Source organism: Tyto alba, unplaced genomic scaffold (assembly GCF_018691265.1).
Source record: "Tyto alba isolate M040663 unplaced genomic scaffold, T.alba_DEE_v4.0 Super-Scaffold_5, whole genome shotgun sequence".
NCBI classification, from domain to species: Eukaryota; Metazoa; Chordata; class Aves; order Strigiformes; family Tytonidae; genus Tyto; species Tyto alba.
The window spans coordinates 3,967,872-3,993,469 of NW_024881326.1; the positions used below are offsets into that span (position 1 = coordinate 3,967,872).

At 48.9% G+C, this 25,598-nt stretch overlaps 1 protein-coding gene across 5 annotated transcripts in view; it reads right to left on the reverse strand.

Moving 5' to 3' along the window:
- The window catches only part of PAK3 (p21 (RAC1) activated kinase 3), a 142,811-nt gene that overhangs the window by 72,731 nt on the left and 44,482 nt on the right, over positions 1 to 25,598 (reverse strand). For 2 of the 5 annotated variants that reach the window (XM_042807063.1, XM_042807064.1), the window contains exon 1: positions 7,811 to 7,888. The exons of 2 other annotated variants lie outside the window; for them this stretch is intronic. The gene's annotated coding sequence lies outside the window, so the exon portion shown is untranslated. Of the gene's footprint in view, positions 1 to 7,810; positions 7,889 to 8,181; positions 8,235 to 25,598 lie in introns of those variants that run through there. One more of the 5 variants, XM_032996083.2, reaches the window with a different exon arrangement.

Genomic DNA, 25,598 nt, shown 5'->3' on the forward strand with positions numbered 1-25,598 from the left:
CATCTAATATGTCACAAGTAGCAATCCTTCATCCAAAACGTCCCTCCTTCAGTCGATGTGCTTTGAGTGAGCCTTGCAGCCTCGGGGTGCTGGGCCTCTTCTCTCCCTAGCACTGTCGGATGGAAACACCACAGGTCTGCTTTGAAAAAGGACACATGAAGTAATGTTCCACAGTAAACTGTCCTCATTAGTCACCATGGACCCAAATTCTATCATTTAGGCACCTACTAGCCTAGGTTTGCAAGGTCCCTGGCCACACCAACATCATCATTCCCCACAGTGAGTTCAGGACACAAAAATTCATTCATGTTTGCTGCTAATTGGTATCTTCCATTGCTCTGCTAGCACCCTACTGATGACCTTGGACATCTGACATAATCCTTGTGTTTCCAACATGCCTGACACAAGTCAACCTGGCACCCAGCCCCCCTGGAGCAGTCAGACCCTGCCTGAACACATCTCTGCTTTTTCTCCAAGCCTGACTTTTAGCCATTTATTATAAACCTTTAAAACAGTTTTCTCAGAAAATATGCTTTGAGATCCTCAGAGTGCAGAAAAAGGCTTGAAGCGTGCACCTACTGCTCACTGCCTGCTGACATCGCTGTACAAAATTCAAGTGAGCAAGCACACTGGAAGGAGCTTTGGCCAGCCTGAGCCACCCCATCTGTGGCAAGAGGGACCAGCAGTCAGACACAGCCAAATCCGTGGACCAAAACGTTGTGTCTCACCAACACTGCAGGACAGACCAGTGCAAAGCACCTTCTGCCTAATGACCTGACCAACAAAAGCCATCAGTCTAATGAGAACTTATGCTTTAGAGGCTGTTTGGAATATGTAAGAACACAATTTTTTCCTCTCCTTGCCCAAAGGTAAGCCCTACTGTGGGTTGACTTTGGGATTATGTTTACCAGACTGCTTCCTGGAATATATCCACAGCTATAACTATCAAGGTATAACTCCTGTTCTGGTACACAAGCAATTATACTCAGGATAACCAATCCATTAGACATATTCCTCAAACAGAGAATCACACATGTTCAGCTGTACCCATGAAGCCAAGCGCTACCATTCTACTGGGATCAGCAATGCAAACACCATGAAATCCACCTCAAAAAAAACCCAAACAAACAAAAAAACAACCCAAAACCCTCAAGAATCAGGTAACTGACCTCTTGCATCATCTGTGAGCCTGAAAACTTCATCCACATGCTGTTGCTTACTAAGTAAGAGCAGAGAGATCTTACCACACCAAGGACTTAGAACTGGAAAACTACCTCATACCCAGGTTCCTACAGATTTTCCTTATTACCTGAAGAAGCATGGCATTCACCCTGAGTGTCCAGAGTGCTCTACAGACCATAGGAGAAGACAGGGCATGCCCTGAAGAGCAAGTTGCTCAAAAGCTCTCACTGTCTGCGTTATGGATCGTAGCTGTAGAAGTGCCCCTTATTCAGATGCTGTGGAGACATTTTACTTCAGAAACACAATGGCACCAGGAGTTTCAGCATTTCAATATCATTATAGCTTTCAAAAAGAAGAGTCCAAGACACAACCTCTGTGTGTGAACTGTCAACATACTACAGAAAAGAATAAGGCTCTACTCTCAGCTTGGTCCTTCTGAAGTGCTTAATCTTATTCATCTATGCCACTAGAGAGGAAGATTCTGCATTCCCCAAGTGCAAGAAGAAGTGAAGAGAGAACAAGAGCATTGAGAGAAGGTGTTGTGCAAGATGTGGGGCAGAAAGGAAAGAAGACTGTCCCTACAGATTGCCATTCTAGATACTTCCAAACATTACTCCACCTCTTTCTGGTCCATGCATCCTACAAAGTACAAGGTGCCTCATCAAAAAGAGACAAAACAGGGAGCAAATTCTGGCTGCTTTAGTCTTTTTTCTTGCTAGAAATCTCACCCCTTCCCAACCTGAGTTCCCATAGCCTCTGGAATTAAGAGAGGAGAGTCATAGAACAGTACAGCTAACAGAGACCATATCTGCAGGAAATAAATAACCAGGATGCCAACCTGAGTTAGATAGGCTCACTAGAAAGATCAAACGAGGATGTAAGCAGCTCTTTTCTGGAGCAGGCAAGCATCATTTCAATTGTTGAAATATTCATACCCCAATAGGAGCTGTTGCATCAATGTCTGTCCCTGATACAAACAAACCTGAGCTCAAAGCATGACAATCTGTATTGTGCAGGGTGGAATCACAATTAAAGGCATCTTCCAAGCCTCCATTTCTGCATGCACACATTTGACAGCTTTTCTGGTGATACTTCAAGAGCATCCCAAATCCAAGTCCACAATCTTCTGCTTGTGAAGGCATTAAAAGCAGTCTTAGCAAATGCCCATGATTTTAACTGCATGACTTCCATTCTTGCCTCTCAGGTTTATCATCCACTAGCAGCCCCCTTTTTCATCTGAGGAGTGACTGGGTGCACCTGATAAATATGAGCTGGCATCTGGGCACTGCAGGTTGACTCAAAATTCTCTGCAGGGAAGCGCCTGGAAAATTTCTGATCTGGAGGATTTTCTCCTTCACAATAGGGAATTGAGAAGGAGGAGACTGAAAATGGAAAACATTAGGCCTTTCACTCCCCTTGAGACACACGCAGAAGTACTTTCCAGTGCCCTTCCCAAATAAAGCAAAATACAATTTATTCATACCAGCAAAGGGACAGGGACTGGGGGTGGGGGTGGGGGGGGGGGCACATAGCTGCTGCCCCTTCATCAGCACAGTCTGGAGAAATGAGCACACTCAGGTGACATGACAAGAAAATGTTTTAGTACTCCCCTAGTCACATGCAGCCAACTGTGTGTACACCCTGCAAAGCAATGGTGAGCCTGCTAAGGTGCCAGAACATTTTCAACACTTGGGGATTAGAAAGAAAATGAGAAAGGTCCGGCTCTGGAGCCTGCGCTGCACTGTAACATTGAAATGACAGTTTGTTTCAGGCTTATAGGGGATCTAAGGCTGGACAAAAATGACATTGCCATACACTGTCTTGGGAGAAAGCCAAGCACACGCGTGTGCAGCAAGCTGGATCAAAGCACAGCTATCACTGGTCCATGTGCAAGGTATCACTTTCAGAAGTCAAGGGGTCATATCACAATCTTTGTTTCCATTTCTCTGAGAAAGCACACTTTTGCCCTTAGGATTATGAAGTAACATGTGAAACTTTCCCAAAGATTCCCTGAACACATGTTTTGGGATCGAAATTGCTTTAATTTGTTTCTGATGGCAATTAAAAAAGCACACATAACCAGAGCAGGCAGAGCCAAAGAAGCATATCCAACCTTAACCTTGCCATTTCCCATCTTTGCAAGCCTTACACAGTTCTGTATCGGAGCGTCCTGCACCTGTACTACACAGAGCACCCCAAGCCCTGCACTGTCACATGGAAGCAGTGCAAACTATTCAAACTGTGCAACCAGCAGCAAAGACTCCAGGGCAGAGAAGTGCTTTCCTCTGCATCAGTCAAGAGGCAGTTGCATCTGTCAATACGCTACTAGATAAGCAACTGACAATAAAAAATAATGTTGGGAAATAAGCCCACTGAATATATAACAACGCTATTCTACCCTTGAATACTTAATGCACACAGTCACGACGATAAATCATTAGAGCAAGACAAACCAACAGATAACATCTGCTAATGTACTTCTGCTGTGCTACGCAACATTTATGGCAGAGCTTTCTCAACAGAGTAGGACATGCCCCTGTTTTAAGAGGGACATGATTTCTAAGTCTGCCTCTAGAAGGAAGATATGAGATTGGACACCAGAGTACTCAGAGGTGCACCTAGTCCAGTGCTCCAAGAGCCAGACTTGCAGGTAGGGCTGGTGGCATATGCTGACAAGAAGATTCTCCCAGCCCAGGAGCCAGAAGGCTTGGAGCACTTGTAGGCCTGTCTGTCCCTCACCCAGGGCTTCCTGGGGTCAAGAATTCCAATAGCTGGGGACACAAGAACACGTCAGCAAGATCATAGGCTTTCTGAATGACAGAGGGACTGACTGGGTGGATACTGTGCTGCTTGCCCAGAGCAAGGGGCACCTACCTGCCATGTCCCACACCGCTTGGCTGAGGAGGCGAGGGCTACCTTGCAGCCCGATCTCCTATCTCAGGAAACCCAGCAGGCCAAACTCACAAACAGGGCACTGCCAAAGCTATGTCACACCTGTCCAGTTAAACAATCAAAACGAAAAGTCCCTTTTCTATCCCCAACAGCTGCGCACAAGCCACAGCTGCTGACGCTCACCTGGAAAAGATCTCCAAAACTCAAAGCACTGAGACAAGCCACAGATAATTTTGTCATATGTTTCCATTATAGAATTACTGCTAGGAGCAGGAGACACACCAGCCACAGCAGGTCTGAGTCAAGATATTCACATCAGCACCTCCACCTGTGCTGACGGAGGCCAAGTGAGACCTACCAATTACCACTCAGCCTAATGCCATTCTTAAAGTATTAGGCAAATCAAAGTAAACATAGAAGAAACAGAAGATACATAAGCTCAACTAATTGTGTCTGAAAGGTAAAAAGCAAAATAGAGCTGCAGGAGGAAAATGCTACCTAAACACAAAATAGTATTGGCAAGTAGAAAGGTTTATTTCTGCAGATGAACATTAATTCATGTTTCTCTCTCCCCTTCCCATTGCTGCCCTCCCCACCCACCCACTCTGCTCCCCCCTGCCCATTAAGTCCCTGAGAGAAAAGCTTCAAGCACCTTTTGTGGCAGCTAAGGCAGGTAATGAAAGAGGAAGATTACTCTTGCTCCCGCCTGCCCACTGAGTAGCACAGCAAGGAACAGAAAGCAGTACTCAAACCAGCTAGGCACAAACTGACAGCAGTGTTAATGTCCCAAAGTCACAGGGAGTCCAACCAGAGCAGAAACAGAAGCCAAATGTGGCAACATCTCCCCAGTGACCAGTTCTGTGCAGACATGGCTAAATGAAGGAGGAGTTAAAGGCTGCTCTGAAAGACCTCCAGCTTCCAGGCTGTTTTTGATCCCAGAACACTGGCAGCTCCAGGAACACTTGGATCCACAATCACGAAGTCTTAAAAGAAAAAGGAGAAAGCGTCTACGCAGAGGGAACAGGAACTGAAATGGGACTCACACCACAAACCAGTTCTCCTGTAAGTGCAAATGCTACCAGGCCGGGAGATGGCTAGCACAGGAGCTGGGTTTGTTATGGCGAACAATATACTGCAGACCAGTATACTGCAGAATTTGTCTCACCTATCCCTGTACCTGTATGCAAAAGTTGCAAATAAATAAAATAAATGGGGGGGGAGGAAGATGACCTCTTGTGCCAAGTTTTGTTCTTCCAGACCTTGTGAGCTGGTTCAGGACACACGGGATAATTTAGACTCCAACTTCCGTATACTTTTAAACAGTGAGTTTTGGTCAGATCCTTACAGAGATATTGTCCAGTGAATGGTGTACTCGGAGAGGTAAAGTCCTCTTCACTGCAGTCAACAGCAAAATGCTCACCAACTTCTGCCAGATCCCCCTACACAGTCTCTTTGGGCTTGTTAGTTTAGAGGACACAAAGCCCCTGTCAGACAATCCCTACAAGAAGCTGGCATGCTTGTGCTAAAGCCCCATGGTGAATGAGGCCTGAGCACAGGGCCTGTGACAACCGAAGCAGCTCACCCTGGGTATTGCCTCCTGTGGCACTGCTGCCACAGCTGCCTCCCGAACTGTTGCTGCTGCAAGCGGTGGCCTATGAGGCTGGAAACTTAATCCTGTAACAGGAGCTCAGGGCTCGCAGGAGCTACTGAGACTTACTTTTAGTTATCCAGAGTCACTCAGTGAAGAAATACCATCCACACAGGTCTCGGTTCAGAGCACAAACTCCCCTGCAGCCCAGAGGCAGCTGCCTGCAGCCCCCCCACCCCTGAGGCCAGCTGCCCCCCAGCCCCTGCCTGCCCCCCTCTCTGCCCAGCCCCACGCTCATGGAAGGCAGTTCCAACCAATGCAGCCACAAGCACGGCTGTCCCTCACCAGCCCTGTGCTCACTGCAGAAAACCCAGGGTGAGGGCAATTCTTCCCCTCCATGCACATAACCCGTCATGGCAATCTTCACTCCCCAGCCTTAAAAAACCCACGTCCCAGGCCTACAACAAATTATCCCCCGATTTACTTTGTTTCCTGCTCATGCCATTGGGTAACCTGTGACCCAACACCTTTCCTGGAAGCAGGAGGCTCCTGTGCAGCCATGTGCCCCGCTTCCACGAGAGATGGGGCAAAGGTGCTTGCAAATCCCCCATGCCACTTGTGTGCAGCTGCTAGGCAGCACCTCCTGCTCAGGGTACCAGCCCACTGAAGTGCCCAGCCGCTTCCCCTCCGGGGTCCCTGCTGGACCCACTGCCCCCTCGAAGCTGTCCCTGGGCCCCCTCCTCCCCACCTGACAGCCATGGAGAAGGTGGCTTCACTCACACAAGAGGAGGAGCCAGGGGAGAAGATCTCATCTCATCCCCTCCAGCCGCAGCACTTCCTTCCCTCTCCCCCCCCAGGCAGGCAGGTAGCAGCCTGGCTGCAGCCCTGCTGCCTCCCCCAGCCCTCACGACAGCCTGTCCTCCTCCTCACTCTGAGGTGATTCGTGTCAGCCCAAAAGTCGCTCAGCAAAGCTCACGTAGGGTCCCTGTGCCGAATGTCATCCCTGACTGCGTCCATAAAGAAAACGCGGACTCCCCTCTCCCGCGATCTTTGCACGGCATCAAGTTCAGGTGGTGGGGCATCCGGGGGATGAGGGGAATGAAGCCTTTAAGGGCATCTGCCAAACTCTCCACACAGATAACCAGGGTGTTCATTCCTAACGCAGGTTGTGCCCACCCCAGCAAATGGAGCCACGCGGGGAGAGACAAGATGCAACTCCTCAACACCCTTTGGGGTTGCAAGTCCAGAAATAGCCCTGCTCTTTGCAGCTCAGGCCTACAATCTCTTTCAGATGTTGCTCACTTTGAAGCCATGGCTTTTCCCGTCTGAATTCCCTCAACCTTATATATTAAATACATCACTGTGTTTAACACAGGGTTCATTTCTGGCACTGGTGAAAACTGGATCTGAAAATTGTCTGAATGGCCAAAAAGGGGGCACTCCTGCCGAGTGCATCCCCCACCGGAGGAGGGAAGCCTGAAGCAGCCAGACATCACGCTGGAGCACTTCCCCGGCTGGCTAGTGTACAAGTCTGGGACAAAGGGACAACCCAGCACAGGGACCAGCTTCAGCGTGGCATCAGGCACCACCATGCATGTGCAGGGAGAGACCACCCTTCCCTGAACGGATTTCAGGAAAAACTTAGCAGGCATTGCTAAAGGGGTCAATTGGATGCGTGGTGCCAATAAAGAGTATTTAAATTCAAAAAAAAAAAAAAAAAGGCAGAGTTATTTATAGCCCAGAATTTCTCACTCCTCTGCAGCAGCACAGCCCAGAAGGCTGCATTGTTGGAAGATGGGGAACACACGCACCACGGCAGCCTCCATGGCCGGTGCCGGCGCTGCCACAACTTCAGAGCCGGGGGAGCTCTGCGGCGGCGGCCACGCCGGGAGCTGCCTCCCGCAGGACACCGGGTCCCCCCGTTCAGGGCCGGCGCGGCGGCTGCCCGCTAACCCAGGTGTCACCGACGGCAGAGGGACCCCGGAGACGCGGACAACCCCGCCACCGAAGCCGCCCGACCCCTCCCCGCGGCCGCACCCCCCCCCCAACCTCCCTCCCCCGCCGCACCCACGGGCACCGCATTCCGCGGGCGGACCCCGGGCGCAGCTCCGCAGGCCGCTCACCGGCCCGCCCTGACGCCGGCGTTACCTGGCGCTCCCGCTGTCATGCTGCACCGGCCGTTCCCCGCCGCCACCGCCGTCGCCGCCGGGCCCCCCCCGCCCGCCCCGGGCGCAGCCCATCTGCCGCGCTCCCGGCCCGGCCCGTTTTTTCCCCCCCACCCCCCCCCCACCCCAAACCAGCGCCGCCGCCGCCGCCAATCGCCGCGCGCGCCGCCGGGACGCGCCGCGCCGCGCCCCGGCCCGTGTCGTCACCCGCCGCCCGCGTCCCCCCATTGGTTGAACCCGCGCGGTTCGGCGGCGGCCCCTCCGGCGCGCGGGGCGGGCGGGCGCGCTGAGGGGGCAAATCTGATGGTTTAAGGCAGCGGCGTGAGGGGGGAAACGATCGACGCGGGGGGGTACCTGGGAGGCGGGGACCGGCACCCGGCGGGGACCGAGAGGTGTCCTGAAAGGCATCTTAATGCTCCTGGGTCCTCCTCCGCTGGGAAGAGGAAACGCACCGTGAAATTTCGGGTTCTCCCCCCCCCCCCCCCCCCCATGACGTTTGCCGTGTGACAGCCTGCGGGCTTTTCCTGTCAGCAGCCAAACGTGGGAGAAACCCACCAGGCGCAACCTCGAGCAACCAGCTCCGGCCACTCCTGCGACAAAAGCGAGCACTTCCCTGCAAAGATCCCCAAATGCACCAGAAGGAAAATCATCTTCACAGTGCACGGTTTCCCTTTCTTCTTTCCTTTAGAACTACGCTTCCCCAGGCGGAGCGTGGTCCCACTCCTGCTCCTCCTGAACCCGTGAGTTCAACTCTTCCCATCAACAGTCTGAAAAGTAGAACCAGACCCTGTTTGGGTGGCAAATGTGACCACCGATTTGACCATCTCCCCCAGCAGAGCCCCCGGGGCCCCGGACATGGCAGCAGCGCCGGGGCTGGGAGTGTGGGACTGGGCCGTGCTGGGGCTGGGGCAGGCAGACGGCTCTGCCAGCCGCTCTCCTGCCCGTGCCCCACCAGCTATGGAAAGGGCCATGCTGTTGCATCCCAAGATGGGCACATCTTTGACCTTTTTTTTCATTTTTTCCTGAGGGAGAGGCACAAGGTAGTGTTTAATTACGCAGCAGCCACAGGCAAGAAATGAAGACTGCATTCTGCTGGCTGCTGTTGCCAAAGGTAAGGCAGGTCACATGTAATTACCCAAGAGGAGATAACAAACCCTCCCAGCCCCACCACACGGAATGTGATCTTCTCGAAGTGGTCACGCTGTGGCCTTACTGCTCGCTCAGAGGATGGGTTCTCCAGAAGCAAAAGCACACTGAGTCACCCAGTCAACACTGATGTGACAAGCAGCCCCGACTGAATCACTGCCGTCCCTTCCCACTGCGCGCTGAGGTCTCACCAAGGTTTTCTACCCCAGTATGAGTCAAATCTATCACTTATCCGGCTGGCTCTGCAGTGATCACAGGCAAGCCGTGGAGCAAGTTGTCAGTGCTGTTTCCATCCCTGCAGAGAAATACCCCTGTGGATACCTGCCTCTTGGGATCCTCTAAGGTCAGCAGTGACCCTACAAGGTCACTGTCCCCTGGCAGTGGAAGAAGAGGCACCTTCCACTTTCTGCTGCAAGTAGCATCCAGCCCAGTGACAGCACGATGTGCATCCAAGGGGGCTCAGGACAAGCAGACGGGGTCACCCCTGCACAGGACACACTTCATTGTTGAGCCAAGACAGGGTCATTTGCAGAGGGCTTAGGCTTTGGCCCAGCTTTTCCCCCTTCAAAATCTGTGCAAAGATTTAGGGGAATGTCCCCCGACTGCAGTGACGAAGGGCACAAGGCTACAGAAGCTGTCAGGGGTCCCCACAGGCTCACCTAGCTCTTCAGGGCTGAAGGGCCATGCCCTGCAAACTGCTGTTTAAAAACAGCCCACAGAGTTGGAAAGGACTGAGCAGGTGGCGGACAAGCAGGGACCAGCCACCTCCAGAGTAAAAATTATTCCCGATTGCTTTGGACACATAGCAGTAGGTTATTTAGAAGCCTGACGCCCCACCACACCACACGCAGCGCAAGGTGTGTGCCCCGCTCACAGGCTTATGAAGGAGGGAGGCAGCTCAAGGAAAAGCTGCTGACAGCATCAAGTCAGGCAATTACAGATGTTAGGACTGAATCTGTGGGTGAATCATTTTCATGTTAAAAAGTCCAATTAAAACATAGTTTTAGCATAAACTATTAGGAAAGCTATTCTTATAAGCACTATAAGAAAACTGCAGGCTGAGACACCAAGCCCAGTGCCATGGCTTCTGTCTGACTTTGCCAAAGGCTGGGTGAGAGCAGATGAAGGAAGAGTTTCAGCTTCCTTTCCCCTGTGAAAGAGCAGAAACCTGACTCCGTGACTGCACACAGTGAAAAAGCAAGATCAGATCCCTTACTCTCAGCCTGGTCCAAAGTTGTGATTCTTGGGAGCCAAGAAAACCTTGCAAACATTGACTGTGCATGGTGGAGTTTATCCTGAAAATCACAGCGGGCTTTTGAAAGGCCGTGCCTTTTGGGTTGGCCTTTGGACACCACAAAGCCCTAGAACCTGGGCTATTTCAGCCTTCCTGGGTTCTCCAGCTATCTCTAAGCTGCTGGATGGAAGCCAACTGTCCCATGCCTGTTAGGACACTGATGCCTCATGCCTGTCCCATGCCTTCCTGGGAAAGGAGACAAAAAGAGGAAGCAAAGGCAAAGGCCAGAAAGGGGAAATTGCCCAAACTGCAGAGCTTTCTCGCCCCTCAGCCTGGGAGGCTGACCCCGTCGGAGCTGGGGGGCTCCTCTGCACACTGTGAGCACCCAGCTGTGCCGACAACGGGCGCCCTGCTCGTGGCACACTGCTGGGAGAGGGGAAAAGCCAAGTGACTGCATGGCCAGGGCACCCACACAGCCCCAGAGCGCCGGGCTCGGCACTGCAAGCTGGACTCGCTCCACGGGTCCGACACCCAGGCTGGGCTGGGCTGCGCCAGCCCTGCAGAGTCTCGCTGAGCCTGATCCGGCCCAGACATGGACAGGGTGCCGGCTTTGTCCCCACAGGGCACGGGAAAGCAGGCTGGTCCCTGGTAGATGTCAGTTCTGTGTGACTATCACATGGGTGTCAAAGCTTGCTGAAAATGCTTCAAGAGTCTGCATACCCACGAGGTCCAGCCTCTGGACCCACAGGGCTTGCCTGAACCCTGTTTTTTCAGGAGCCAGGTAGGTCTCTGAGCAAGGGTCTCATCCTGCAAAAGTAACCTCAGAAGCTGCCCTAATGCCCAGTGCTTTAGGAGTCTGAGAAGCAGCAGGAGGTACCTGGCTGAACCAGGTCCATCGCCAGCCCCAACAGCTCCTTTCTCTTGTGCTAAAAAAGGCAGGACTGGCTGTATTGGGACCATCCATGCTGGAGCGTCTCTGTGCCGGGCTGTGCACAAGCTCCCCAGCCCCTCCATGAGGCACCCCCAGCCAAGAGTGGCCCAGGGACAACAGGGACAACAGAAAAAGAAATATTAGCTCTGACCAACAAATAGCCTTCTCACAGGCTTTGTTCCTCCAAAAGATGCCTGAGGAATTCAGAAGCCAAAAGGCAGGTAACCTCACCTTTTAGATCTAATCAGATAGACCCTCCAAACTGGTTGCAGCGCTACAGACTCACACTGCCTGAAACTACCAGCACCTTTCCCCATGGCAGACGGGTGTGCAAGGCTAAACACATCAGTAAAAGAGATGAAGCACCAGCATTTTTAGAAACCAAAGGTACACTAAGCTGGCATGTCCAGGAAGTTAAAAAATAAGTATTTCTTGAGCAAAAAGATGAATCCGTTCAAAGAGCTGCCTGCTCCTGCTTTCATGGGGAATGTACTGAAGCTGGGCAGGGATTCAGGAAGGCTCTGCAGCCTCACATCTGCAGGACACCTTGGTCAGTACTATGTAGGATGTAACTTTAACGCAGTACCCAGTTCAAGAGGTGGCTCAGATACACCCTAGCAAAGACACAAGACCACCGAGCAAACCCCTCTCTGCTTTCAGCAGGGCAGGAGGATGGACACATTTTCCATCCATGACAGAACTGGTTCTGCAGCATTTATCACACCTTGCTGGCGAACACGGCACAATCTGAGCAATACAGTGTGACTGGTAATTGGGTGTCAGTAGGTTTTCACCAGAAGAGGCGGGGTAACGATCCCATTAATCTCCCATACTTGGTGGTAGCTGCCAGAGAGCTCGTTCCGCTGACAAAATTAACTCTGACAACTAACTCCCATCCCCATTAACAAAACCCCAAAAAATAGCAACTTATTCTGGCTCCTAACAGCTGTGGGTATCATACCACCCTGCAGCTTTCTGCCTGAGCTAGACTGCCGAAGCACAAGCACCCAGCCACCTTGGCTCCTGCTCCAAGGCTGCATTCTGCGGGGGACTCGGGGGGCCCCTCTGCCAGCCCTGCTGAGCTGAGGCAGCTCCTGAGTGCCTTGAAGCAGCACTGCGGCAGGACTGGCTTAGCTGCACAGAGGGCTGATCTGGGGAGCACCGGGTGGAATGGACACGGAGGGACGCTGAAAGCTAACAATTAAATTTTGGGACCTGCTTGGGCCATGATGTCATGGTTTCCCAGCGCCCCGCCGATTGGCTGCGGGTGAGCATCTGCTGGGAGCTGGGGCTGGTTATTTGCCTGAGGTTCAGACCTTTCCCAGCGGCTCTGAATCAGGCTGGTTGTCGTGACAACCTGGATTGTGGCAGCTCCTGATAACCACGTAATGAGGTTGTCACAAAAAGGAGCCCCTCCACCAGAGAGGTTTAGGGATGGTTAATGTTTCCGGGGGAGCATGAGAGCAGAAGAGGTAAGGGGACCATCTGGCGATGCTGGAGCACGTCACCAGCCTCCCTTGGAAAGGAGTTTCATTAGACAGGAACCACCTACCGACACGTAGCGATGGGAACCAGGCAGGCTGCCTGCCAGCAGCGAGGGGGTCCCAACTGCTCAGCTCTGGGATCTGGGATGTGCCGAGATCCAGGCAAAGATGGAGCAAGGAGGACACACGGGTGCTGCTTGGGAACGACTCAAGCCCCTGAGCGGTGAAGGTGCCTGGGGCTCGCTCGGGCACAGGGCAGTAACACAGCCTGGGAGATGTGACATGGTGAGGCTGGCACATAGAGGCCTTCCCACCGTGCTACTGGTCTCACATGCCACCTCTTAGAGAGTAAGTCACTGAAAGACTCTGTGCCTTAGTTTACCCCATTTGCAGGTAACTTCTGTGAATGTTTAGAATGCCTTCCCACCGCCATGCCTTGGGGCATGGGGAGGTACATGTGCTGCAAACCTTGCATGGGGCAGGGCAGGGACTGGCAGCAAATGCAGCTCATTCAAAGAGAATTCATGCATGGCAGTGCTGATCCTGAGGATTCTCTCAGCTCAGGTGCAAGAATGACAAGGCAGGACAGACACGTCCCCTTGTTATCACCGGACACTGCGCCTGGGGGATCAAGGAAGGCACCAAACAAAGTGTCTTCCCCTGGGATCTACACATACACTGCCTTCTCACCCCAGGAAACTTGTCCTTTACCCTGTCCTTGCAAAACAGGGGTTTCACCCTGTCCTCAACAAACCCACAAGGTGTCTACCACTGCCTGCAATAATAGTGGATTGGGGTGATGCAGCCTGAAACCTTCTTGGATGGTCATAACGTCACAGCTTGGAGAAGTTCAGTTGCCAAACTACTGATCCCCAAACCAGGTCCCTGGAGAAGAATGCCCACATTAACGTTAAGGAACATACTTTTGAAAAAAACTTTCATGCAAAACGATGAAGTCTGAATCTTTCCTAAGAGGAGATGGAAATTACCTCCCTAGATAACTCTTTATGAATCTTACAGCAATAATAGACAGAATGTTTATTTTCTGTCATCTTCATCTGTTTTAAAAATACCTACTGTAAACACTTGCTTAAGTCAGTATAAGACTTTATTAATAAAATCTTCATATTAAAAGCAGCTGTACTTTTAATTTTTACCTGAAATCATAGTTTTCCTACTCAAAATTAATGCTTCAACTGTGGATTTAACTGAGATGTAATAAGAATATTAACACATGCCAATTAAATACTAATTAACTATTAAGGATTTCATTTTCTAGATACATTGCTTAACATACCACTGCTACACCTCATTAAAATGTTGAATCTTCACAAATGTTGTAAACAATCAAGTCGGATATAATCCAGGAACTAGTAAAACTGAATGTACTGCTCTCCTCCTGTTGGGACATGTGTAATATAAAATTCAAAGCTAAGACAGAGATATAGATGATTACATATAACAGAAATATTCTCATATTAGTACTAGGCATCAGGTTCACAAATCCTCCCTCTCTCAGAAAGGAACAAAGGGATGAGAACGACTGCAAGGAGATCCCCATCCTGGAATAGGGTTTTGCAAGAGGTAAACAATATGAGCTAATACTGATTAAACTGGTGCTCTGAAATACTGCCCGAGCTGTAATTAGTGATTCTTCCCTATGAGAGGCTGTACAGTCCCGCAGCATTGCTCCTCCAGTTTTGGCAGAGGGGAAACTGAGGCAAAGAGCTGCAGCAAAAAAGGGCAGCGGCTCAGTGGCAGCTGAGCACTAACCTCCCAGCAACACTGCCTCCCACGGACCCTCCATGTCACTCCCAGGCCCTTTTTTTTTGTAAACTGAAATTGAAATCACCTGCCAACAGGAGAAGCAGGACTAACAGCTCAAATGTATCAAGACCTACCTTAACATGGCTTGTAAACAGAACACATCACAGCTTCACAACAAGGCCAGGTTGGACGGAGCTTTGAGTAACCTGATCTAGTGGAAGGTGTCCCTGCCCGTGGCAGGGGGTTGGAACTAGGTGATCTTTTAGATCCCTTCCAACCCAAACCATTCTATGGTTCTGTGATTCCTGCAGAAACAGGAACAGGATTCAAAATTTTTCAGGAGACCCCTGTAAAGTCCCATCCTGTCTGGTTTGCACTTAAACGTCTCCCATCCTCTTTCATGGGGAACATCACATTTGAGGGAATACAAGCAAAGATGACCCACCTGCCTGCTGGATTTTATCTGCTGAAGATGTTGAATTCAATCTGCTATCAGGCCTGAGAAAAACAAGACTGACCCTACATAATTAAATGGTTTCCAGTCCTCCCTGGTGTCAGAGAACAGGACTCTGAGACGCAGACTGTTACCCCAGGCCCAGGGGAGTGTGGCCAAGCTGCCGCGGCCCAGCACAAACACCAGATTTACCGATACATGACCAGACACAACGCCCTGCACTACAATGTCTCAGAAGAGGTGAGAGACTACTGTTCAGGAACAGACACATGTACTATGCTGCTGTATGCTTTAGGGGCAAAATCTGACAGTAAAACCACCATGGCGAGCTGGGCAAATGCAGCAAATATATCTTCTCCTAGAAAAATAGTTGTCATTCAACATTGATTCCTTATTGGAACAGCCACACATTACTGTGCCTCAGTTTTCAACCTGTAAAATGTCTAGAGCTCGGTGAGACATCTCAAAACTATCCTCCAAGCTGTTTATCTTTGTTTTAAACTGAAAAGCATTTACTGACATACTAGATTTTTACCCAAGTCAATCTCCATTTTTTTTCCCCAACTACTTGTGAACAGGAATGATACTGATTCTTGTGCCTGATGGGAAGCATCAAAACAGAGAGGCTCAAGAGGTGAAATGTCACTATTATACAGGCTACGCTCGGGCTTAGCCACGCTGTGGCAGTGTCTGGATCTGGGGTTTTCATTTACATTCACCTCTATGTAATCATCAAGACTAATTACTGCAGCACTGAGGCAGAGTAAGTGTGAAGCAGCCCTGCCTGCACAGCCCTCCGCTTTTGACACCTGAGCTCAGCCCTGTGCTGAGAGCACACGTGTCAGCGGGGAGACCCGCTGAGCTCCTCCCTTGATGTACATTATTTGAAAGGGGTAAACCACTGGTGGTACCTGACATTTTTGGGTTTTAGAAATGCTGAATATGGAGGCCAATATATAGTCTGTGACTGTCCAGAGCATCTCAGCATCCCAAACCAAACCACATGAAGGTAACATCCAAAGGGAAGGTATGTAGCAGATCTGATTTATGAAAATGAACTGATTAAAGCCAATAAGGCTGTTAGAAAATGAAATGGCATTAACAGCTTTTACACTAAAGACACTATTGAATTTTTTTAATGCCTGTTTCTTGGTCAGGCATTTTTTCAATTAAAAACTTCCTCTCTGGCTCTTTCCCACTCGATGCAGTTGTGTTTCAGGAACAGATAGGGCTTAGGCAGGGATTCAGACATCTTTTTTGTGCTCCATCTCCAGATTTCACATGGGGGACAATTCTGAACTGAAGATACAGGAGACTGGAGTGTTGCTTACTGAGGAAGAGAAACAGTATCACACAGCTGCCAGGAAAACTTTGCCATCCCTCATCTCCTGCTGCCTTCAGAGTATTCTGGAAAGAGCAGGGAAGCCTGATGCCACTGAATTCCAGAATTTCCCTTTCGCCCTGAGACAGGCTCCATGGGAGCAGGGAGGGAGCCAACCTGTGAGGGGGGCAGCAATGCACTACAAGAGGCTGGAGATAAGGGACTCACATCCAGAAACAGACAACCTGAAGAGGAAAGACTCTCTATCTAGTTTTCAACCTATTGAACTATAACCCTTCCTTTAGCATCCCAGCTGCTAGGAGAGTATGATGAAGGCATCACCCAAGGGTGTGAGAACAGCAAAGCTAGGAGCGGCTCCACAAGTTTGTATCCATACAAACAATTCTTACAGCTTGGACATCCTCCCATAGTAACCCAGTCACAAAGCCTCCAAGGCTGGGTTGACTTACCTCTGGCTGGCCTGCAGCACAGACAAACTCATCATGATTTGCTTTCCCTAGAGATCCTAGAGAGTTGGAATTACTCCTTTAAAGGAGATGGGACAGCTGAGGCTGCTTTCATCCATAGTGGTTCCTTCCACTGTCACCACAAATGAAAGCAGATCCTTATTTCCATGTTGCTCCTCCTGCTCATTCAGCTCTCTCCTGAAGAACTACTTTTCCCACAACAGATGTTGTGAATCTGAGAATTAAACTCATACTAGATCAGTATGAACTTTGATTTTACAGGTACAGCAACTTCACTGAGGTCATGGGTAAATATGAACAAAGGTGCTATGGATGGCAAACACACGGCACTGCGTGAGGGCTTGTGAGTACTGAAGAATGCCGGGTTACCAAGATGTTGCAATGCAAAGGTACTATAGGCATCAGGATAACATCAGCCCAGAGGGTCTGGAGAAAAAAAGGTCTTTATGTTGTTCCCATTCCACCAATGAAGACTTCATTGCCTGTCCCATGACAGATTTTACTACCATGCTGGCTCAGAGCAGTGTCCTCCCAGCAGCTAGAAGACTAGAGACAAGGGCTGTCTGGGATCTTCCTGCACTTCCATACCAGCCTGCTGGACTGAAGCCTTACAATTAGAAAATGCACGATAGCGAATGTGTGTCTTGACCTAGAAAAGACCGTTCCCAAGCTTACCGGGGTTGTGACCTGGAAAGTTAAAATGCAAGAAACTCTTTGGCTGCTGACTAGGCAAAGTATTTGATATTGGATTAAAGAATCAATGGCACTCAGCTATAGCCAACAGGCATCAACTGCACTAGCTGAAGTGTCCCCCCTTTTCTTTAGTGAGCCTCATACCAGCTAGAGCAGTGGGACTGAGTGCCTTTGTGAGATGAAAGATTTGCAACAGCTGAAGAAAAATATTCCTCTGAAACCCAATTTAGTGAGACAGTTCAAACAAGATTTCAGGAACTTCTTCTAGAGGAAGGACTTTTACCTTTGCAAGACTGACCACATCACAATAGTAAATGGAGAATGTGACAGAAACAAACTTACATGTACCAAGAGATGCTACTGGAGCCTAAAAAACAACCTTGCCCCCAACACATCCTCAGTGTAGTTACTTCTTTAGAGGAGAATACCCCCTTCTCCTTCTCACTGCTGTCTGTGAACCCTTCCAGCACCTTCCCTTTCTCCCTGGACACACTTGTAGCTCACTGTGCATCAGGATGCAGCCAGTGTGATATGAGAGCTTATAGATTTGTTCATGCCAAGCAGTATTTCACTACGCTTTGTCCCCAAACTCTTGGTTTTGTTTGGCCACAAAGAAAATTCCGTAAGAAATAGTGAAGGCCCAGCTAAGCATGTGTGCAGGCACAAACACCAAGGAGAAGTTCGTTCCATAGATTTATCTTTCATGTCACTGTGAAAGTTAAGGTCTGTTTTGACGTAGCGTAGACAGGACCAAGCATTAGTTTGAAGACAGAAGGCCACAATCCCAGAAAAAATCTCTTTATCATAAATTCAGAGTCCAGAAGGTAATGGAGAATAAGTTTTCTGGCAATTTTATTTTTTAAATTTTCCTTCTAAAAATGATGCTTTTCAGCATAAAAACCAACCCAAGTTTGACAAGTCTTATCTGAACAGTAGAAGAGTTTTGAACCCCAAGATTAGGGAAAGATATGTTCATGAGACCCTGAACTCAAGATAGTCCACTGGGAGAGGGTGAGACCTGTCTTAGATGTGGAGACATTTTCATATCACTTTCAGTGACCAGCTACTTTAAAAAACTCAAGAACGCATCAATTTTAGCACGCACTCACAAGATGGGAGAACACTTAATTCATGGCAAAGTTAGGAAAGTTTTGTTCTCCATCCAGTTCAGATGAAAGTCAAATGTAAAAAGAAAAAACATTTCAAGAACCATGAGCGCGACCTTTTGACCAGCTTCAGTCGAGTATATAAAGCATGACAGTGCAGAAAGCACTCCATTTCAGCCCTCATCTCTGGTTGTGAAAGTCGGGTGTTCAGAGAACACTGTCAGGCTTATTAATCTCGTGCTTAAAGATGTCATCTAATCAAGAACTGGGATCAGGAAGAAATCCCCAGCTGACATTAAAATGCTAAATGCAACGGACTGAATCCAATTATTATTTTTATTGGAATTGCTAATACATGGGATGGGGCTGGAGGGGCTGATTTCCAAGATAAACACGTGATATCAAGGCCACTGGAGACAGGGACTGATTGAAGCTTTGGACGTGCTCCACGCTGCTGCTGTGCCAGGTCAGGCTCCCCTTCCACCCCCGGCCTGCTGACAGCCGGGCCATCAACAAGGTGCCACGGGGTCAGGGGGTCCCTGTCACGACAGTGGTGTCTGGGCGCTCTCATTTATCACAAAGGCTACGAACCTGCATGGTTGCCCAACTATCCCACTAACCCCCCATCTTCCATGAGATATTTCCTTCTTTTGGTACCCATGAAATCCAAAGCTCTGGGATTTGCAGCCCCTTGTAAACCTAGCATATAAACAGACAAACCGTCTCTTTCCATGAGCAAATTAATTTATCTCTGTGAGGAGAGCTCACCACAGCCCTTCATCTCTTCAGGCTGCATATGTGCAACCTGTAGCAAATGTACCAAGACAGCCTTCCTTGTCATGAAGTTAGCTGATGAGTTTCCCCGCTAGTCTGAGCTGCTTTAAAGCAAGGGTATGTCATAAACCTTCCTCCCAAAAAATCCTTCACTGCATGAGAGGAAAATGACTGGGGTGTGTTGACAGCCTTCAACTATCTGAAATCACTTTGTGAAGTATTACAGGGACCCAACCCAGCCAAGAACAATCACCCTTAAAATAGAAATTAAAATTAAATACCTTTACTTTACTTTTTCATGAAAGAAAAAGCAGCATGTTTCATTGGAGCACCCACTCTACCTCTGTGTCACTCTGACACCTTCACTGACAATCACACTTAGGTTCTGCTGATGGAGCCCACCAGGATGGGGTCACCACACTCAGTGTTCACCTCTCTGCTCTTGGTATCTGGTAAGCACATAATGGCTCCATAGGAACAATCTTTACAATGAAAGGTACCATCCTCTATCGAGGCCACTGGCAGAGAGGAGCAGAGCCAGAGGCCAGTACCAGATTTGGTGGCATCCTGCCTGCTCTCCTGACACCATGTACCCACACTGGACTCCAGCCAGCAGGATGCAGCCAAATATAATCGGTGATACTGTGACATTACTCCAGTTTTCACCAGTGTAAATAAGACTGGGTTCCTGCCCTCCCTTTTCCTGTGCTACCAGTGTTGCTTTACTATGCAGCTGCCAGTCTGAATGCCAATCCAGTCTGCCTCTGGCTTACTGCAGGACCCAGACTCTTATGCTTCAGTGCATCCTTGCAGCCAAAACAAGATGTTTGTTCATACATATTTTTAATCTTGTTGCTACCCTGGCTACTTCTTGTTAGCCGTCTTGCACAGCCATTAGTTCCACACCGCGGAAACAGGCCAATTATCTCACACGGCCCCAGGGAGAGCTACTGCTCAAGGAGGAAATGGGTGCTTGCCCCGGCGGGACTAACTGCTGTGCCATGGTGAGGGAAGGAAATCCCAGAAGTTCAGAAAGTCTCAGCAAAGCAGGGGAGGAAATGCCAGATACAGTCCTCATCATCAGAGGAAGAAAAGCACCATCCTTCTGGCAAGTGCTGCCTTTGTTGCATCTCAGAGGGCTGCATGCAGCCCTGCAGACGGCAGGTAAGAAGCCACTTCTGGAGACAGCAGCTCCTTGGGGCAGAGCTCGGAGACTGATGCAGGGCTGGGCAGCTCCAGAGCACACTCACTCTTTACAGGATGATGTGCCACATGGCCACAGACTCAAAACTGGCGAGTAGAGACCTATGTTGCCAAGCAGGACAGGCTCACCTATCACCAATATTTCAGTTCCCATTAACTTGGAATGAAGGTCCCAAGGGACCACCTTAGCCAAGCCCAGTCACCCTAACCACACTGTCTCCTTGGAGCTGACACCTGAAGGTCAAGCTACAGTTGAGGCCATCAGCAGACAGCCTCATCCCACTCTCCTTACACACAGGACAGACACATCAAGCCTGGGCTGCAGTATGCAACACAGAAGGAGGTAAGATCGAGGCAGTATGGCCTTCAACTAAACCAAAAGCTCTCTGTTCTCTTTTCCAGACAGATATCATCACAAAGACCCAGTCCTGGCTCCTTCAAGCTTGCCACCACACACAGCATGGGCTCTATCTCCCATAACAGATCTGATGTGTCAGTTCAGGCTGAAGAACATAGAGCTCAGCTCCTTCTCCTCACAAGGAGTTAAGTGATTGTACAGTCTTAGCTACACTTACCAGTGTCTGCAGTGAGGGAATACAGAGGGGAGAGGAGGCTGACTTGCCCTTTGGAGGTCCAGTCCCTTCACCACCCGTCTCCCCCAAGCCCCACACCAGCAAAATGAATTTTCACACTTAATTCCACACACAGCCTTTGTGCCATCCCACTTGATTTCACGTGGCAGCCGCGCTCCTTTTGAAATGGTGCATGGTCCAGAACAGATTGACTGTGTGGCAAGGTGAGTTACAGCTGTAAACAAAACATCTGGACAATTGCTATGGCAAAAGGGACTGGCATTGCTTCATGCTACTGCTACCAATTATCTCCTGGTTGCACAATGAATCCCTTATCACCTTCTCGCACCAGAGTTGGGCAGGAGGAGCTTTGCAGCCTTTGCTTTTGCCTCACTAATCACTGCTGGGCTGACAAGTCCCACAGACCGGGAACAGACTGCTCTTCTGGCTCAGAAATAGAGCCCATACCTTGCCTTCACTCTGACTGCTGAAAATGTGCCCTCAGATGGCCTGTGATGCCATTTTTGTCTTCTAATGGAAGCTGAATGTCACTGCTTTCCCCATCAGGAATGAATGCTGGCAGAACTGAAGCCCCCGTTCTGGCCACTTGTTGCACCAGTCAGCAGCTGAACAGGTCTGCCCAAGGAGAGGGGCACTGGGTAGGCATGACTGGAAGCCGAGCTCTCTTCAGCCCCAGGGCGTGCAGTGCCAGTGCCTCCCAGAGCCCATCGAGCTAGAACTGGCACAGAGAGGCAGCCTCACACCCCCCAGCTCATGTCTCCTGTCACTGCCACCCTCAGCACTCCTTGGAGAGGTGGAAAGTCACGATGCTAACACCAGTGCCCTCAGAAGGAGACGAAGAAACTGTGTTTCATTTGCACCCAAGTCATCTGCTTGGGACCAGCTGGATGGATTCAGGAGACAAGGAGAAGAAAGGTCTTAACTGTTTGCTGTTTAGTGGTTTAATGTCAGAAAGCATTGGGACTGAGAGCACCTTAAGCTTCATGGCCTTTGAGCTCTTTTGGTTGTGGTTCAAAAAGGCAAACCCCAAACCAAAAGAGCTCACATATAATGTAGAATTTTTCCTCTCTCTATTGTCTCCAAAAATATGAAACCAAATTCTACCTGAGGTGGGCTGCAGCCCTGTTGGGGCACAATGCAGGGTGGCATCTGCATCTGCACTGTCTCCTGCTGTACCTCCTTTAGGGGTGCTGGCCCACAAACTGCGGCCAATCTGTAGTAACTCCACTCCGTGAGCTACCCAAACTTCATGCAAATAAGACAAAGAGAAACAATTTGATCTTACTCTACATAAGGGAAACGGAGAGGCACAGCCAGTCTCATATACACGTTAGCATTGCGGAATTACCCACTGTACTCCCTTACTAACTGCTCTACTTTGTAATTTTCCAAGCAAAAATCATTTTGACCCTGTAGTAAACTGTCCTTCCAGAATTGCCACACTGAACTGGCAGGCCTTTGTCACTACACCTCCCTCCAGTCATGTCCTTGCACAGACAAGGCTGGAAAGGGCATGGGGGGATTATGAGGATGGCCATCAAAGCCAGGGTCATCATCAGTTTTCTTGCTAACAGACAGCAATTGCTCCTCCCCACCTCCTGGGCTCTTAATCCAAAGGCTATCTGCTTACTCCAGCACTGGCCACATGTCTTGGAGCTGTGTCTGTGAATTCAGCATGTGAATGCTGCACTATTTTGCACTTTTTGCTACACATGCCCAAAAGAAGTGATCGTGGCCCTGCAAAACCCTGAGACAATGTTATATATTCATGAGTGCCATCTACTGGCACCTTCTCCCTTAATTAATCTCCACAAAGTCCCTTTGTGGGGTGTGGAGCTCTCCAAACCCAGAGCACACAGGTACCACTGGCTCCTGTCCCCTCCCTCGCAGAGGAAACAGTCTGCATCTTGTCCAATATTCCAACCTCTCCATTCTCACCAGCTGCAGGAAATAAATCAGGTAGATTGTATAAGTAAAATGAACATGTTTTTCTGGAAGCGAAAGGATAACAGTTAAGGAAGCACTTGAGATCTCAAGAGATTCTTCATGATGCTTCTGCTAGCTGGATAAGAAGGCATCAATGTAAAAAAAAAATCCATCCAACATATACGTATACTGGCTTCTTCCTCAAAAGACTGCCTGGCCCCCTGGAACCTCAGTTTCTAAGGATTGCATCTGCAAAGAAAACATCACAACTCAGATATCCAGGTATCTTGCAGAGTGTGTTGAGGCAGAAAGGATGGGTCTGACGTGAGTGACCTCATCCCTAATCACCACACTTGCAGTGATAGCTGTTGGGGGGTCAAACATGGGCAATTTACCCAGTTCTTCTGGGAGAGAAAAGCAAGTGGATCCCAAAACTGCACACTTTGAACAAATGAAAATTTCATTAAAGGGGCCCAAGTCAAAAGCATTTGCCGGATACCATTGCTTAGCTTGCTCCCCCAAAATGTCAAGGAGTCTTAGCAGAGCCCGTGTGCTATATGAGCTCTGCCTACAGAAGGAGAGCCATGCAGTATCTACCCTCATCAGAGCAATAATTACACTCATGGGAGCTTTATGAAAAAAGTCTGGCAAAATTAGAGAAGCTGGCAACAGTGGGAACATGCCAATCTAACTGACAAGTAATATGAAGGCTGCTGAGAGATAGAGAGCAAAGGACTGGAATATAGAGGATGAAACAACCAAAAGTGCAACAAAATCACACTCAGATGGATGAAGTCTCCTTGATGCAAGCTCTGGAATGAGCAGAGCCACTTCATTTCTGAGCCACACAGGCTTAGGATTTGCGTTCTCCTTCCATGGCTGTCCTTGACACGGAGCCAAACTCATCCTTTCTCACTCACAATTAATGCCCTGTAGGGCAAGCTCTTCTGATCACCTTGTACAGACATGCACATTAGCCTTCCCTGAGATCACAGCACCCAGTGCCCCTCTCCCTTCCCTTTCCCTCTGTCCTCTCCCTTTCGGTCACCCCCTTCCATTTGCTTTTTCACTTTCGCACAGGAAACAATCTTAGAATTGGAGCCAGAAACAGATATTCACCCTGCAAAGAGTCACCTCAAAGCAAGAGGCTTAGATCCCAAACTCTGTCAGGAAGGTATCTGAGTTATGCATACTCCTGATGATAAAAGTGATTAACCACCATTACCAGGTTGCTGTAGTGTCAGTTCTGGTATTCATTCTAAAAAGGACAATGTCTGATGGCACAGAATTTAGCAAAAGAGATAAAAACCCAGAATTTAAAGTTCAGATAATCCATCTTGCAGAGAGAGCTGAAATGAGCTCAGTGCCTGTAATTTAGGAATGAGAAGGTTAAGATATATCTCAATCACAGTCTGTATGTACTTGTGCCATGAAAAATCCTGAGATTAGCAGGTGCTTGAGTCTTTTTTAATTTTAAACAAAAGCATAATAAGAAGCACAACAAAGACTGGAGGCTGGAAATAAGTAAGGGGAGCATTTTTAGATGAATGCAATGCACTACTGAATTTAGTAAGTGAAGTAGTAGATTTTCTCTGATTTACAGTTTCTGCATCCTCACTGGATGGCTGACTAAATGACATGCTCTACATTAAGCAGAAGTTACTGAGCTTGAAGTAGAAATCTTTGGATAAAAGTCTGCGATCTGTTTTGCATGGGAGGTCAGACTAGCTGGTTAGAACTGTCCCATCCTCTTGTGAAAAGGGCCATGATGGGAGAGCTGGAGTATGAGAGTTGGCAGCTGAAGAACAGTAGGACACAGCAGTAATAGTTTCCCATCACCTGGGATCACAGTACCATTAAGTCAGTACTTCAGGAGGTAGAATATTAATGTTGCCTACCCAGGGTTTCTCCAGCAGTAATGAAAATTAAGATGTATAGTATGACTCATATAGATTGAATGCAGTAAACAAATAAAGAAAATAAACTATTTCAATATGCAGTTTGGGAACTCCTGTATCATATGTGTTATTATTTATTAATTGTATTCCCATAGCAATATAGTTCTGCAGCACCCTGTAGCCTAAAGCCCCTTCCTTTCTAAGTGTTAATTAGGGCTCACAATAAATGCTGAGAAGCGAAGGAAGTATGTTTGTCTCTCTCCAACGTTTGTAAAGCCCTACAAGCAAAACCCAAAGGGACTTGCACAAGGTCACAAGTGAATCAATAGCACTGCCTGAAACAGAACTCAAAGTCCTGTCTTCCAGGTTTCTCCCGCAGCGAGAAAGGTTGGTAACAAATCCCCAAAGAAGTGGGAATGAGCAAGAAATCACAGTGTGCAGTCTGTTTGTGTTCACAGGTGAGTTAATTAGATTGTGGCCTAATTAAAATACAGCCTTTGCATCTTCACTTTCTTCCTTGATGATGTGGGCAACAGGTATAGGCTGCCCATAAGTTTAAACTTTAAGCTTAGGAGACAGATTCTAACCTTGAAGAGAGTGGAACAGGCCTACGATGGGGCAAATAACCCAGTGATTTCAATATGGCACCTGGTACGCTCATGGAAAGCATCACTGGGTATAACTGCCTACAACAGCAGAGGGAGAGAAATGAAGACACAAAAGGCGCTTCCCAGTGCTCCCTTCCACTGTAAA